This window comes from Copadichromis virginalis, linkage group LG14, assembly GCF_057382275.1.
Source record: "Copadichromis virginalis isolate Kocher_CV1m ecotype Utaka linkage group LG14, C_Virginalis_male_GT1.1, whole genome shotgun sequence".
In the NCBI taxonomy this organism is placed as follows: Eukaryota; Metazoa; Chordata; class Actinopteri; order Cichliformes; family Cichlidae; genus Copadichromis; species Copadichromis virginalis.
The window spans coordinates 877361-890635 of record NC_140631.1 but is presented as its reverse complement, the minus strand read 5'-3'; the positions used below and the strand labels follow the sequence as shown (position 1 = coordinate 890635).

At 45.8% G+C, this 13275-nt stretch overlaps 1 protein-coding gene across 6 annotated transcripts in view; it reads right to left on the bottom strand.

Moving 5' to 3' along the window:
* Nucleotides 1-4380, bottom strand: part of phldb1b (pleckstrin homology-like domain, family B, member 1b) — a 99605-nt gene extending 95225 nt beyond the window's left edge. For all 6 annotated transcript variants that reach the window (XM_085478938.1, XM_085478939.1, XM_085478942.1 and 3 more), the window contains exon 1: nucleotides 4271-4380. The gene's annotated coding sequence lies outside the window, so the exon portion shown is untranslated. The remainder of the gene's footprint in view (nucleotides 1-4270) is intronic.
* Nucleotides 4381-13275: the final 8895 nt, after the last annotated feature.

Here is a 13275-nt window from a genome sequence, read left to right as displayed (position 1 = left end):
TCTGTCGTTATTTTTCACTTTGGTCGATAATGTAACCACAGAAATCTCATCTTTGAGTCACTGTTGGCTAAGTTCTGCCCCAAGTGTCATAAATATATTTAAACTGATGACTGTTTATTATATCTGAAAATAATTTAGAAAATAAATTGTCTCACAGGTTGTTCCAGTGCCCCCAAGAGGCCACAGCAAATGCACTTCAGTTTGTGGAAACAGAGTCGTTGCTTTTTCAGTGTTTTTATTGTAAACATGAGGCTCAGTTATCCTAAGCAAAACTTAATCTGCTTAGACAAGCTCCTCGGTGTCCTTTCACTGGTACAGCAGCAGATTTGTTTGTTTTTTAAAATAAGATTTGGTTTGGAAACCAAATGTGTGAGAAACTGGCTTCACAGCCCAGTGTTGTTCAAATCAATGAATCGAAAACAACAACGCTCCAGGGCTGATTTTTTTTTTGCAGAATAAAGATCATTCATATTTATCGCTTGGCCAATGGCACGTCCCATTTTTGGTCTAAATGATATTGTTCCACAGATAAAACCAAGCCAAGCGCCACACATATTAAAATGTAAATCTCTGCACACTGAGATCCTGCTGTAGCCCTTGTAGTCTGATAGCGTGCGTAAACACAGATTTATTATTCTGGCATGAAACGCTGCTTGCTGGAGGGACGCCATCATCAGCAGGCAGCTAAACACACCAGCTGTCGTGTGTTACCACAGAGCGGTAAGAACACACGCAGACACACACACAAGTGGTAGAAGATGAGGGCAAAGTGAAAGAGTCTGACGTAGTGCGGCGGCTCTAAATGCTCCGTCATTCCCAAAGAAAACAAACCAATAAAGGTGACGCTATGGCTGCTGCTCCGGTGGGACAAGTGGGACAAGCAAAAAATGAACGCGTGTTCATGCTATAGCTAGCTGCGGCTAGGCTAACAGAAAAACGATGGAGATGTGGAATCAGGGTTAAGTTGTTCTCAGCCTAAAACCAAACTTCAGTCACAGGAATATGAAGGATCCACAACATGAGGCTGCTCACGTGTTTCTGAGCAGCTCGATGTCCACAGTGAAGCTGAAGAGCCCGAGACTGACAACCGCAAAGGGTTTTGGGGATCGTGTCCATTAAAAAAAGCACGAGACACCTGGATGCACAAACAGGGTCTTTATGTCATCGTGCATCTACCAGCGTGCCCTTTGGCACGAACACCATTGTACCAGCTGACGGTGTTGCACAGCCTGATGCTCAGGTGACTGCAGATGATTGCTGGTTACACCGAACAAACAGCAGACATGAAAAACTGTGTTTGTCATCAAAGTGTGAAACTGCATCTCAGCAGCTGTGAGGATCAGAGGGCTGTCATTATCACGTGCACATCTCCAGTGACAGCAGCGATGATACCTCAGGGCATCCGTGTTGTCATTATCCAAACCACTGATCCAGCGCTGCTAAAAGGCAGCTCTGACTAAGGTGCAGAGCTGGACCCACAGCACAGATGACTCAGTGTCTCTGGCTGCTGCTTTACTCCAACGTACGAGTGGAAGCAACTGCAAAACAACACATTTTTTACTTCTTTGAAAAGCGCCCTTGTGTTTGCTGCAGTAAGTTGTTGATTCATTGCCATTGTCCCACCGAGTTTGTCGGCTCATATTTTCCACTTGCTTGCGAGTTGTACAGGAATACTGCACCGGATGCTGGAAAGGTTCAGAGAGCTGAAAGTTTCAGTGAAACAACCGAAACGAGGAGAGAACGTCTTCCATTTAGGGCAACAAGGCTCAGGGATTGGCTGAAGGAGTACAAAAATAGCTCTTAATCTGTGGTCCTCACAGTCACAGCATTGGAATAACAAATTACTGAGGTGCCGTTTCTTTAGGTACACTCTTCTTTAGGTTTCCCACGGGCATGTTCCTGTAACTCCACAGCAAGAAAAAGCTTCCATTTTCAGCATTTAAGACAATGAGAAATTCTCAGCTTTGGAAGCTGTTTGAATTACCAGGAGAGCGTAGCCATGCATGCCTGCTTCACTCAACACAAACAGCTGGTGACTGACAGAGACGGGCTTTTCCACGAACTCCTGATTTCTACAGTTTAGCCCTACATGAACAGCCTGCGTCACACAGCCAGCGGTCATTAAATGACATTATATGACAGTGAAGGCCTCTGCTGAGTGTGGCTGGATCAACATGTGTGCAATGTGACAAGCTTACCTTCACTGTTTTCATCATTTCTTCTGCTTGCTTTAGTGACTTTTAGTCTGTTTCTTCCCACCAAATCAATGCACAGATTGAAACTGGTTGACTAACATAACCAGTTCAAATATCCTGCTGCACGCTCAATCATCCAGGTAAGCAAATCCCAAATGGTTGATTCTGTTCATCTGGATAGTTATAGTTACTGGTCCAAGACGTCACTCATCCAGGTGACGTCTTGGACCATTCTGACTTTTTGGACCATTGATCAATGATCAATGGTTGTTGATCAATGCCAATTTGCATCTTAATGATCATAAGCTGACCTCCCAGCCCATCGTTCCTTCAGTGGGCTGGTTTCAGTTATTGTGTAAATGTCCTGTTTATAAGACTGGAGAAGCCTGCAGTCAGCTGGATGATGATGAAACGTTTGTCCGAACTGAAAACGTCAGAATCAACCTTTTGGAAATGTGATTTTAGCCACATTAGAGTCCTAATAATAATTAACAGAACAGGATGCTCCTCTCCTTCATATTAACACAGACTTCTGCTGCCCAGCAAAGGTTTTAATGCAGTAGTAGAGTATAGTTAAAACATCGTAAGATATTTCTTAGTTTTGATCATATTTATTCTAGTAAACATCTTTTACACTCAGATGCTCTGTGATCAGGATCCTTTTTAGCTCTGATACCTGAGTATCTCGAGTCAGGTATCAGAAAGTAAAATGGTAAATGGCCTGTATTTATATAGCGCTTTACTCGTCCCTAAGGACCCCAAAGCGCTTTACATATCCAGTCATCCACACATTCACACACTGGTGATGGCAGCTACATTGTAGCCACAGCCACCCTGGGGCGCACTGACAGAGGCGAGGCTGCCGGACACTGGCGCCACCGGGCCCTCTGACCACCACCAGTAGGCAACGGGTGAAGTGTCTTGCCCAAGGACACAACAACTGGGACTGTCTGAGCCGGGCTCGAACCGGCAACCTTCCGATTACAAGACGAACTGCCAGCTCTTGAGCCACGATCGCCCCATCTGGAGCGCTCATGTCCAAGGTGGAGGAGAAGAGGGGCGCAGGGGGAAGATCAGCGTGGTATTCCTTTGCTCAGTGGCTCTGCTGACTCTTGGCTCAGTGTTTCCCAAAGACAGGCATTCCAGGCTTGTGGGGACAAAGAGGCCCTTTGAACCGCAGTAATCCTCAGGAAGAGGATCGAGAGCGCCGCCGCCTGCTGCAGCGCGCTGGACGACGCACACCGAGGGTCGCACACGCTCAGTGGAGCACAAAACACGGAGCAGAACCACGTATGTGTGGCTGTGAGACTTAAAGCTGTTTGTTTAAAGCACCACAAGTTTGTTGATTTTAGGCATCTTCCCATTGCTTGTTATTTCAGTGCTGCTGTATCGGAACGACCAACATGTTGGTGGAGTCACAGTCGGGCTGGGGCCAATGGATGGTTGGCATGGTTACACAGAAGTGTGTGTGAAAACAGCCCATCCATCAGCTTATCTGACTCAGGGTCACAGAAGGGCCGGAGCCTATCCCAGCTGCCATGGGGCGAGAGCCAGGTAACACTCTGGACAGGTAACCACTGACATGCTCACCATGTTCATTTTATTAATCATAGACCCCACTAGAGTCTGAATGAAGGATGAGGCAGGGTCAGTGGCAGTACTCCAGTACTTTATGCTAACAAGACCTACGTGGATCTGATGACTTACTTTGTATAGTAACACTGTACAAATAAAATGTGCATCAAGTAATCAAATACTAATGTAATCTAAATATTACTGCAGGTAATAATTTTACTTTTAAAGGCAGCTTACACAGTAATGCATCAGTAATCAAACGACTATGGTATTGCACTCCTGGCTCAGTTTTTCTGGAGCATCTAATAAACAGTCTACATGACACCGACATCACAGCCTCACAAACAAAAAGCCTTAATGTCTGAAGGCCGACCCAGAAGCACCACCATCTTTAGGAGCAGGTCCAGACATCTTCCCGTTCGTCACCAGACAAACGCCACACCATGTGTCCGTCCCGCTGCCAGTCACTTCAACACGCATACATTTGCAGTGTCACTCACCCTTCCCTCCCTCGCTTTTGTCTTCGATGCTGTCCTTCACATGCTCACTCAAAACAAAGCTTCAAATCCATCCGGGAGCCGCGTCTTGAAAAGTCCTCCGCCAGGCTCACTGTGAGCGAAGAACATTGTTGGTGGTAAACTATGAAAGGAGGGAGTGACACTGAGGGGGTGGAGGCTGGGGTAGGGTGGGGAGGGAAAGGAAGGGCAGCGAGCAGGAGTGGGGGTCTGGAGGCGGTGTGGGATATCCCTTTGAGTCATGGAAACTGATCCAAAGAGCAGACGAGCTCACACACAGCCAAACAGCTCTGTGTCTGTATTGTTCAGTCCTGCAGCCCCGCTCACTGTGAGACGCTCTGGAAACACTGACTGGACGCCCCTCAGTCACTCAGTGGAAAACATGGATAATGTGCTAATGAATGCACACGTTCTCTGTGCACTTTCTTCCCTCCTCACATATTAGATTAAAACAAAGGACTTTCTGTCCTGCATGAAGCAATGAGACATTTCTTTAAACGTGTTCTTAAAGGAGTTTTGCTTCAGCCTCTCACGTCTAATCTCACCTGTAACATGAACAGAAAGCCTCCTTTCACACTGTGGCATGCAAATGCTGGCTGCTCTGCAGGTATGACAGCTAACGCAACTGTTGATTGTACATTTTACACCTGTGTGCAGAGATTATCAACACGTCTGAAACTCAGTCCAGTCCTAACTCATGCACTAGCATCAGCTAATGTCTAAAAGAGAAGAGCGACGGCTCGGACTCCACCTGCCTATAAAAAGCAGATATGGACATTTTTAAACCGCACGCGTACGTCCTGTTTATTCTCCTCACTGCTTTCACATTAAAGTTTCATGTTGAGATCTCAGACACACCCTTCAGCATCAGAGAGCCTCACATAGGCAGGTGAAAGAGAGGAGCGCCACGAGCTCATCTGTGTCAGACAGTGGCCAAAAATCCTTTGTTGCCATGGTAACCCCTGTGGGAAAACTGCACGCGTGGGTTACAGCTGCAGCATGTTTCTCCCAGCTGGTCAGGAGAAATAATTATATTAGAAACCAACAAAATCTGTTCACGTCTGAGCGTGCGAGCATCAGAGCGAGAGGTAAGAGAAGAGAGAGGAAGCTGAAGTGAGGCGAGCGGGCTGAGAGTGATCATTCTTTGTTTTGGGATGAGCCGCTGGCCTGCAGGCACGCCGCACACAAAAGACAAAAGACAATGAAGGGAGGAGAGAAAGAAAGGGAAATTTGCAGAGGTCGTATCGCAGGCTGCGTGCACAAACAGCAGATCCCCGAGCTGTGGGCGTAACCTCTGCCGACTGCTCTGTCGGACAGTCCATCATGTTAAACTGAAAGGCCGGTGCAGGTTCCACTGTGGTGGGTCAAAACGCTGACCTTTACGGGGTCATTCGATTCGACTACAACCTGGATCTTACCCGGGCGTCGTAGGTGTGTATGTGTGTAACTGGACCCTACCTCCTCCGTCATGGCTGCGACTAATCTGAATGAAACTTGGTTACACATACAAACACTATTAAGACACCTATGTTTTTCAGAAGCATTTGTTGTAAATGGCAGTTCTGTTGACTCTCGAAAACATCGTTCCCCTGCGTTTCTTCCACATGTCACATTCAACATACATCAACCACACGTAGCTTAATGGTCACACATGGTGGAACTTTACTCAACTCGCCACTAACTCTGGAATAAAGACGCAGCTTCCTCCACACTACTTCCTGTCAGTGCCGATAGCATCACACTGTACGATTACCTGTTACGATGGGCGGTTTGATCAAAGGTACTTTAACTGATCTGAAGATGACAGTCCTGGTTTACAGAAGTAAACACAGAGCCTGCCTCAGGAGGTTGATGTTGGTGGCACAGGTGTGTCACGCAGGAAGTCGTGGTTCGAGTCACGCTGGGACTGCTGCTTTAGCCTGCTCAGCCCGTGAGCTCAGCACCCTGGAACTTTCTGTTTTCAGCTTAATTTCACATTTTTCTCTTTCTGATTTGTTTTGTTGTTATTTGCTTTTTTACAGCTGTTGTAACTCACTGTGTTTTAGGGCTAAAGACTACTCGGAGAGGCGCCTGCGTTCCCCTAAACGTTATTTTTAGGCCTTCAGTTTAATCTGAGCAGATGCATCTCAGTCAGTTTATACTGTCCCAGGGGGTTTAAACCATGCTGTAGATGCGCCATTACCACAAACCCCTCCAGAAACCTGTGATGTAAACTGCTCGTCATATCTACTGCCATTGGCCGGTTCAGTGTGGTTGACTCCTCTGATGTACTTTTTAAATCCCTCGGTGAGAGAGTAACAGTTATAGTTACTGTTACTCAGTAACAGTTATTGTTACCGAGTAACAATAACTGTTATTGTTACTCAGTAACTGTTACTCAGTAACAGTTATTGTTACTCAGTAACTGTTAATGAGTAACAGTTATTGTTACTGAGTAACAGTTATTGTTACTGAGTAACAGTTACTGAGTAACAATAACTGTTACTGAGTAACAGTAACAGTTATTGTTACTCAGTAACTGTTACTGAGTAACAGTAACAGTTACTGAGTAACAATAACTGTTACTGTTACTCAGTAACAGTTACTGAGTAACAGTTATTGTTACTGAGTAACAGTTATTGTTACTGAGTAACAATAACTGTTACTCAGTAACAATAACTGTTACTGAGTAACAATAACTGTTACTCAGTAACAATAACTGTTACTGAGTAACAGTTATTGTTACTAACAGTTATTGCCTCACAAATGTCAGCAAATTCCTGAAATCAGAAACAAAAGCGTGAGCTTTGTATTGTTTCTGTGATTGTGCAGCGTGTCTGAAACACCTGGACACGATCGCCAGGTAATCGACACACACAGATGATGCTAACTGCTAACACAGGCTCTATAAATCGGACTGAGGTCGATTACACTCAAGAAGCTTCCCACTGAGGAGCGCTCTGATGCTAACGGCCTGAATGTAACGGATGCTCTCATCACTGCTCCAAATCTGTAACCCACAACAGGCAGCATTCATTAATCTACTCACACGGGGTCTTGCACTGAGTTGCCACGAGACAGTATAATTTGTATGAATTATAAGGCTGTTACCGTCCTCTGCTGGTGAATGCCCAGCACAGTCGTCTCCTTCCACAAAACAAAGAAAATAAATCCAACACAGATCACGTTTGAGGTCAGGAGTATCGCTGTCAGCAAGAGTAGAGCTCCAGGAGCGTGTTCAGGTCCAACACGGCTGAAATCGGTATGAGAATGGGACTGGGTGGATGTTTGGGGGTGGATAGAGTGCCTCTGTCCTGGCCTGATTATGCTCTCCACAGAATGAGCTCACATAACAAAGGATTTATTATCACTAGCTGGAGAGTTGCTGCAGTGTGGGAACCCCGCGCTGCCGTTTCCTCTGCCAGGCACCCAGAAAGCTGCGTTCCAGCTCTGATGGGTTTGACAACAGCACAGCCTGTATGCGTCTCTCTCTCCCCTTTGGTCCATAAAGCAGCCAATGTTTCAGAGACAGCTGCCTCTCACAGGCCCAGGCTCCTGCAGGTACAACTGCAACTTTGTGCTAAGACACTAACTGGCTGGACACAGTATTGACTCGACACTGTGTGTTTCACTCTGTGAAAAGACGCCTGATGTTCAGTTTAGTTACATTTCCTGAGCTCAGTCCAGGATGTCTAGCCTGTGGTAGGATCAGTAGCCTATTCTGGCTAATGTTAGCTAGCTTTGGCACTAAAGTATAAGTATAGAGTCCACTTTTTTCAGTAAACATGTCGCCTGGTTGGCTATGTGAGCAGGTGATTGCTGTGAAACTAAATCCTGAGAGTCACAGGATGAAAGGATCAAATGTATCTGTGGCTGTTTGAAGCTGCAAATATATATGCATGGGATCAAACACAGAAAGCTGCATTTGCATCCGGTTAAAGTTGCATATGTGCTATTTTTTTGTTTTAATCTACACATCTGATCAGCCAGAATTGGGTCCTTTAGCTATTACATTAGCAAGTAGTAATCCAACAGTTACTCTCATGAATTAGCCTTGAGACGCTGAGCTTCACTGTGTCTGTGAAAGAAACCAAGAGAGGAACTGTGCTTCTGCAGGAGGAGGTCAGGAGTGTCAGAGAAGGATGTGAGGCTGCTGCAGGACATGGCTGAGGGCAGTGACACAGTGAAGTCGTGCAGTAGGAATAACAGATGGCTCTGAACTCCTTATTTGCAGTGATGATGGACAGGTCAGCAGATGGGGTCATGCATGAGTCCCTGCGATCTGTGGTGAGAGTGGGGAGCAGGTGGAGGCAGACCATATGATCGCGACAGGCACCAACTTTGACAGAGGGGAATTCAACTCATTTCATTAAAGATAAATCAATAAAAATAAAAATGTGCTCGAGTTACAAAAGTGCAAAAATGTGTGTGTCAGATTTCAGAGGCAAAGCTGGAGACAAACAGGACTTTTCTCCAGGTCCAGATGTGCGTCGTTGAACTGGCCACACACCAGCACGGCTGACTGTTTGCTCCAGCAGATCCAGGCTTTAAAACGATAATATATATATACACACATCTCTTCTGCTCACTCGCAGCAACAACGTGAGCCTTCTGTGTCTTTGTCAGTGCTACCGTCTCCAAACCGAACAGCAGGTCTCACTGCCATCTGCTGCCCTGAACTTCACCTCCACGCTCTCTCTTCCTCACCTGTCTTGTGCACTCTCCGTTACTGTGGATGGTTGACCCCAGGTATTTCATCTCATCCATCTTCACTATCTACTCCATGTGCGTTCACCTTTCTGTCTCGCTTCTGTTGACTGTCATTCTTCCAGAGCATGCCTCCACTTCCCCAGTCTCGTCCACCTGCTCCCTACCACAGAGTGTTAGTGGCCTGAGAAAAATAAAAACCAGCAGTCAGTGCACGGTGCTGATGAGAAGATGCTCCGTCTGGTCACATACTCTGTGTCACTACAAGGCACCCTTTCACATGCACACAGTCATTTGATGGAGCAGAGCAGCTCTGAACGCAGCACATTCACATCTGGATTAGTGTAAGTGCAACATGTCAGCCAGCGCTGCTTGTTTGGCTCAGGCTTTGCAGAGAACAGGTCCCACCGCCAAGCTCGGCCTGTTGAGTCTGTATCACAGACACTAACCGTGCAGGCAGGACAAAGACCAAATCTGAAGGGAGCAGCTGCAGCAGGCTCAGCATCAGTGTCTCTGTTACTGGGTTATAAAATCTCATATGGATGTCTTCCAGTACAAACGAGTAGCCAGGTACTTATGAGAAGTGTTTTCATAAGATGATGTCATACAGTACCTCATTTATTTTCGTCACTGATAGTAACGTCAGTGTGAGGCGCACAGCTGGAAAATGTTACCAAATGTCGCTCTGGTGTTGCCAAGAAATATGAACAGCCCCTTCTCTAAGAAATACTGAAACCACAGAGAGCTGATGAACCGCCTCTCACTGGAGCGACGCCACCGCTCGACTATCACAAACACACCTGGAGCGCCATTTGGTTCAGAATTGATCCAGTTAGCAAGACTGCAGCTCCGACTTACTGTAGACGTGTGACGTCACAATAACCACATGAGCTCACACGCCGTGAAGTCCGTCACCACGTTTGCACCATGTTCTGCTTCCCTCTGCTCCAATGTTAGTGCTCATGTTGAATTTACCTGATGCAGATGTGGGAGGGTCTGTGCAGTGGGAGGGTCCAGTGAAACCACAGGTCTAAACAAACATGTCGCTGATGGTGTGACAAAAACCCCGAAAAACAAAAAAGCCACAAACAAAGAACGTGAGCAGGATGCACACAGGAAGCTGCTCTCTCTCCTTTCATCAGGGTCTCTCACTCACTGTGTCTCCTTGATGCACACACACACAGACGCACAAAGACAGAGACGCACACACACACTCTGTGGCTGTCATTACACACACTGGGCTAAAGTCATGTGCCAAACACTCTGCTGACACACACTGTCTGCCTGTTTGTCTCCGCCCTCTCGCCCCCTCCTGAATCACATGGTCACTCTTTCATTTTCTCTCTCACACACAGACACACACGCACACGCACACACGCACACGCGCGCACCCTCACCCCCTGAGCTTGCCCCTCCTCCCAGCCGCGCCCCAAACAGCGACACAAGGCGCTCCTTCTTCTGGGTGAAGCGATGCAGTTTTGTTCCTGAGCTGCAGAGAAATGAAACCTGACTCGGAGGTAAACACGCTGCAGTCCTGAGTGGACTACAGTGAGCAGGCAGCTGTTCACTACAGAACAGCCATTCATTCTCTTCCACTGTAAACACAGCCTCTCCGAGCACAGGTTTGTGCCTGTGAGAGCGGCGCTCTGGTCCAGTTTGTTCAGCACAACAATGAGCAGAATCCAGGGAAGACGAGTCATTTACACTCCGTCTCACTTGTCAGTATATTGGACTGATTTGGACCCAACAGTAAACGGGCAGAAAAGAAAAAGAAAGCGTGCCTTTAGGTAACGCCGGCCTCACCAGCTAGCTTTAACTATTCAAAATTGGGGAAAGTACCTCAGAAACGTGTAGCAGCGAACCTGAGAAGGTCTAAAGCATCCGCTGCCAAACTGGTGGGATCACTTCAAAGACACATCAAAGACTCCAAACACCAGGATTTGGGCTCTAGGAATACAAACGGCATCTGAGGAATTCCCCATGATCACTGATCCATAAATAACCTCCTCACCCTGTCATCCTTTAACTCACGACTGTTTTTCACTCTTACATGTTCTTCGGTGGGTCACCAGTTATTCTAGCTAACTTGAACCAAATGTGAAGGAAGCAGGGATGCAGTGAATGTCCACAGACTGAGTCTTTGTTAAATGTGCCAGTCGTCTTCATGGTGGTGCTGTGTTCGATTAGATCACCCAGCTTGTTTGGTTTGCCCCTCCCAAACACCGCCTGTGTTATAATAATAAAACTAACAGTGAAATGAATGAAAGTGAAACAGATCATTTACAAACAAGAAAAACTGAAATAAGCAAGCAAATAAGAAAAACCAACGATGGTCAGACTGAGGGACGCCGTATGCTCTCAGCTGTTTTAATGTCCTGGCACAGAATCAACACATGTAGGATGTAAATGCACAGTATGGAAAGATGTGAGTGCAGTGGGCTCTGAGCTGTGCTTGTTGTGCCAACAGTGTGAAACTGACTCACCTTAATGAAGACAATCAGTGACAGCATGTTGTTTGTAGAGCAGAACCCCTGCAGGCTGTCATCTACAGCTGCTGCGTCTCTCAGCAAACTGCTGATTTGGACGTGTGCACTGAATTGATTGAGTACTTTTATGTAAAATGATCATCTGTGTTGTTGTTGTTGACCAAAATAAATTTCACTTCAATTCCAGCCTGAACCACTGCATCCATCCAGAAACTATCTACACCCTCACTTATCTTAACTGCACTACTGTATAGCTCTGTGTAAATAATCATTCTGTACATTCGATAATCTTTAATCCTACAACTGTTTACAACTTGCATAGTTCCCATTTCTGTATAGCTGTATATCCCAGATTCTGTAAAGTTATTTATTTCATATTCTGTATAGTTTTTCATATTTATATCCTGTTCATAGCCTGTACATAGCTTGTACTCACTACAGCCTGTACATACTTATAGTTATAGCATATTCACAACATACTTCATACCGTGTACATTATAACATACCATAATAGACCCATTTCTGTAATATACTCACATATCTATATTATTGCTAATATATATTGTAATATATCTATATCACTAAGCACTTCTGGATGGATGCAAACTGCATTTCGTTGCCCTGTACCTGTGCATGTGCAATGACAATAAAGTTGAATTCTATTCTATTCTATCGTGTGTGAATACACTTGCCTGCATGTCTGCGTCCGGAGAAAGCTTCATTTTGAATTATATGACAAAGTGCACATGCCTAACATTGCTGCGAGGCCGTGTGGGATTTATCATGATTTGTATAAAGCACACTATCAGCCCAAATCTGTCCGCCTGGCTGTTGCAGAGCACATTCAACATGTTTATCCAAAGAAATGCTGATATGGCTCTGGCAGCTGCTGGGAAATCGTCTCGCAGACACACAGCTGTGATCTATCGACACGGGCCGATAATCAGCACTGAAATGCTCGGCTATCAAAACTCCCCGTTTGTCTCATACTCTGTTTTGGAAACCAGCTTAGCGCCGACTCCCACTACCATCACACACTCGCATTATCAGCTGTGGCAATGCTGTAACAGTGCACATACGCCTTTTCTCAGGCTGTAGCGCTGCAGGTGGCTTCACAAGCCTTTTTTACTAGACATCTGTCTTGGCTGTAATCAGCTAGCCAACATTCCTAGTTGGTAATACTGTCCTTTGACATGGTATGTAGTAGGGCTGCTCAATTAATCGAATTTTAATCACGATTACGATCTGGAATTTCAACGATCATTAAAAATGACTGAGCCGATTATTAGCCCCTCCCTCATTTATCCGCGACACCTTAAAGGCCGGTCCGTGAAAATATTGTCGGGCATAAACCGTCCGTGGCGCAAAAAAGGTTGGAGACCGCTGATTAAGAGGACCCGAGGGAAGCTCGGAAAGCTAAGCAGAAGTTATTTGGAGAGGAGAGTGACTGCTGTTGGTTGAAAAGAGAGGTAAAAAAACTTCAGTGGTGTTGCACACTATTTTATATTATTTTTTAAAGTCATTGTTAACCCTTTAAAGCCGGTCAGAGCAGCACGCTCCGTGTTGTGTAACTATTTTTAAATCCCTGTAGAACCTGAACCGTGTAAGCTAGCGCAATAATTTGTTTTGCATATGAAACCGGAGGAGTTGTTCTTACATCTGATGCCATCAGCTTGTCCTCGGTCACGGTTTCCTTCCACATAAAGCTTTGCAAAAACTGCATAAAAAGCGCTTGCAGGAACAAAAACACAATATTCCAGAAACACGCTTTGCCGATCCATCAGCTGTTCGTAACACTTCCCACAGTGAAATGATGCA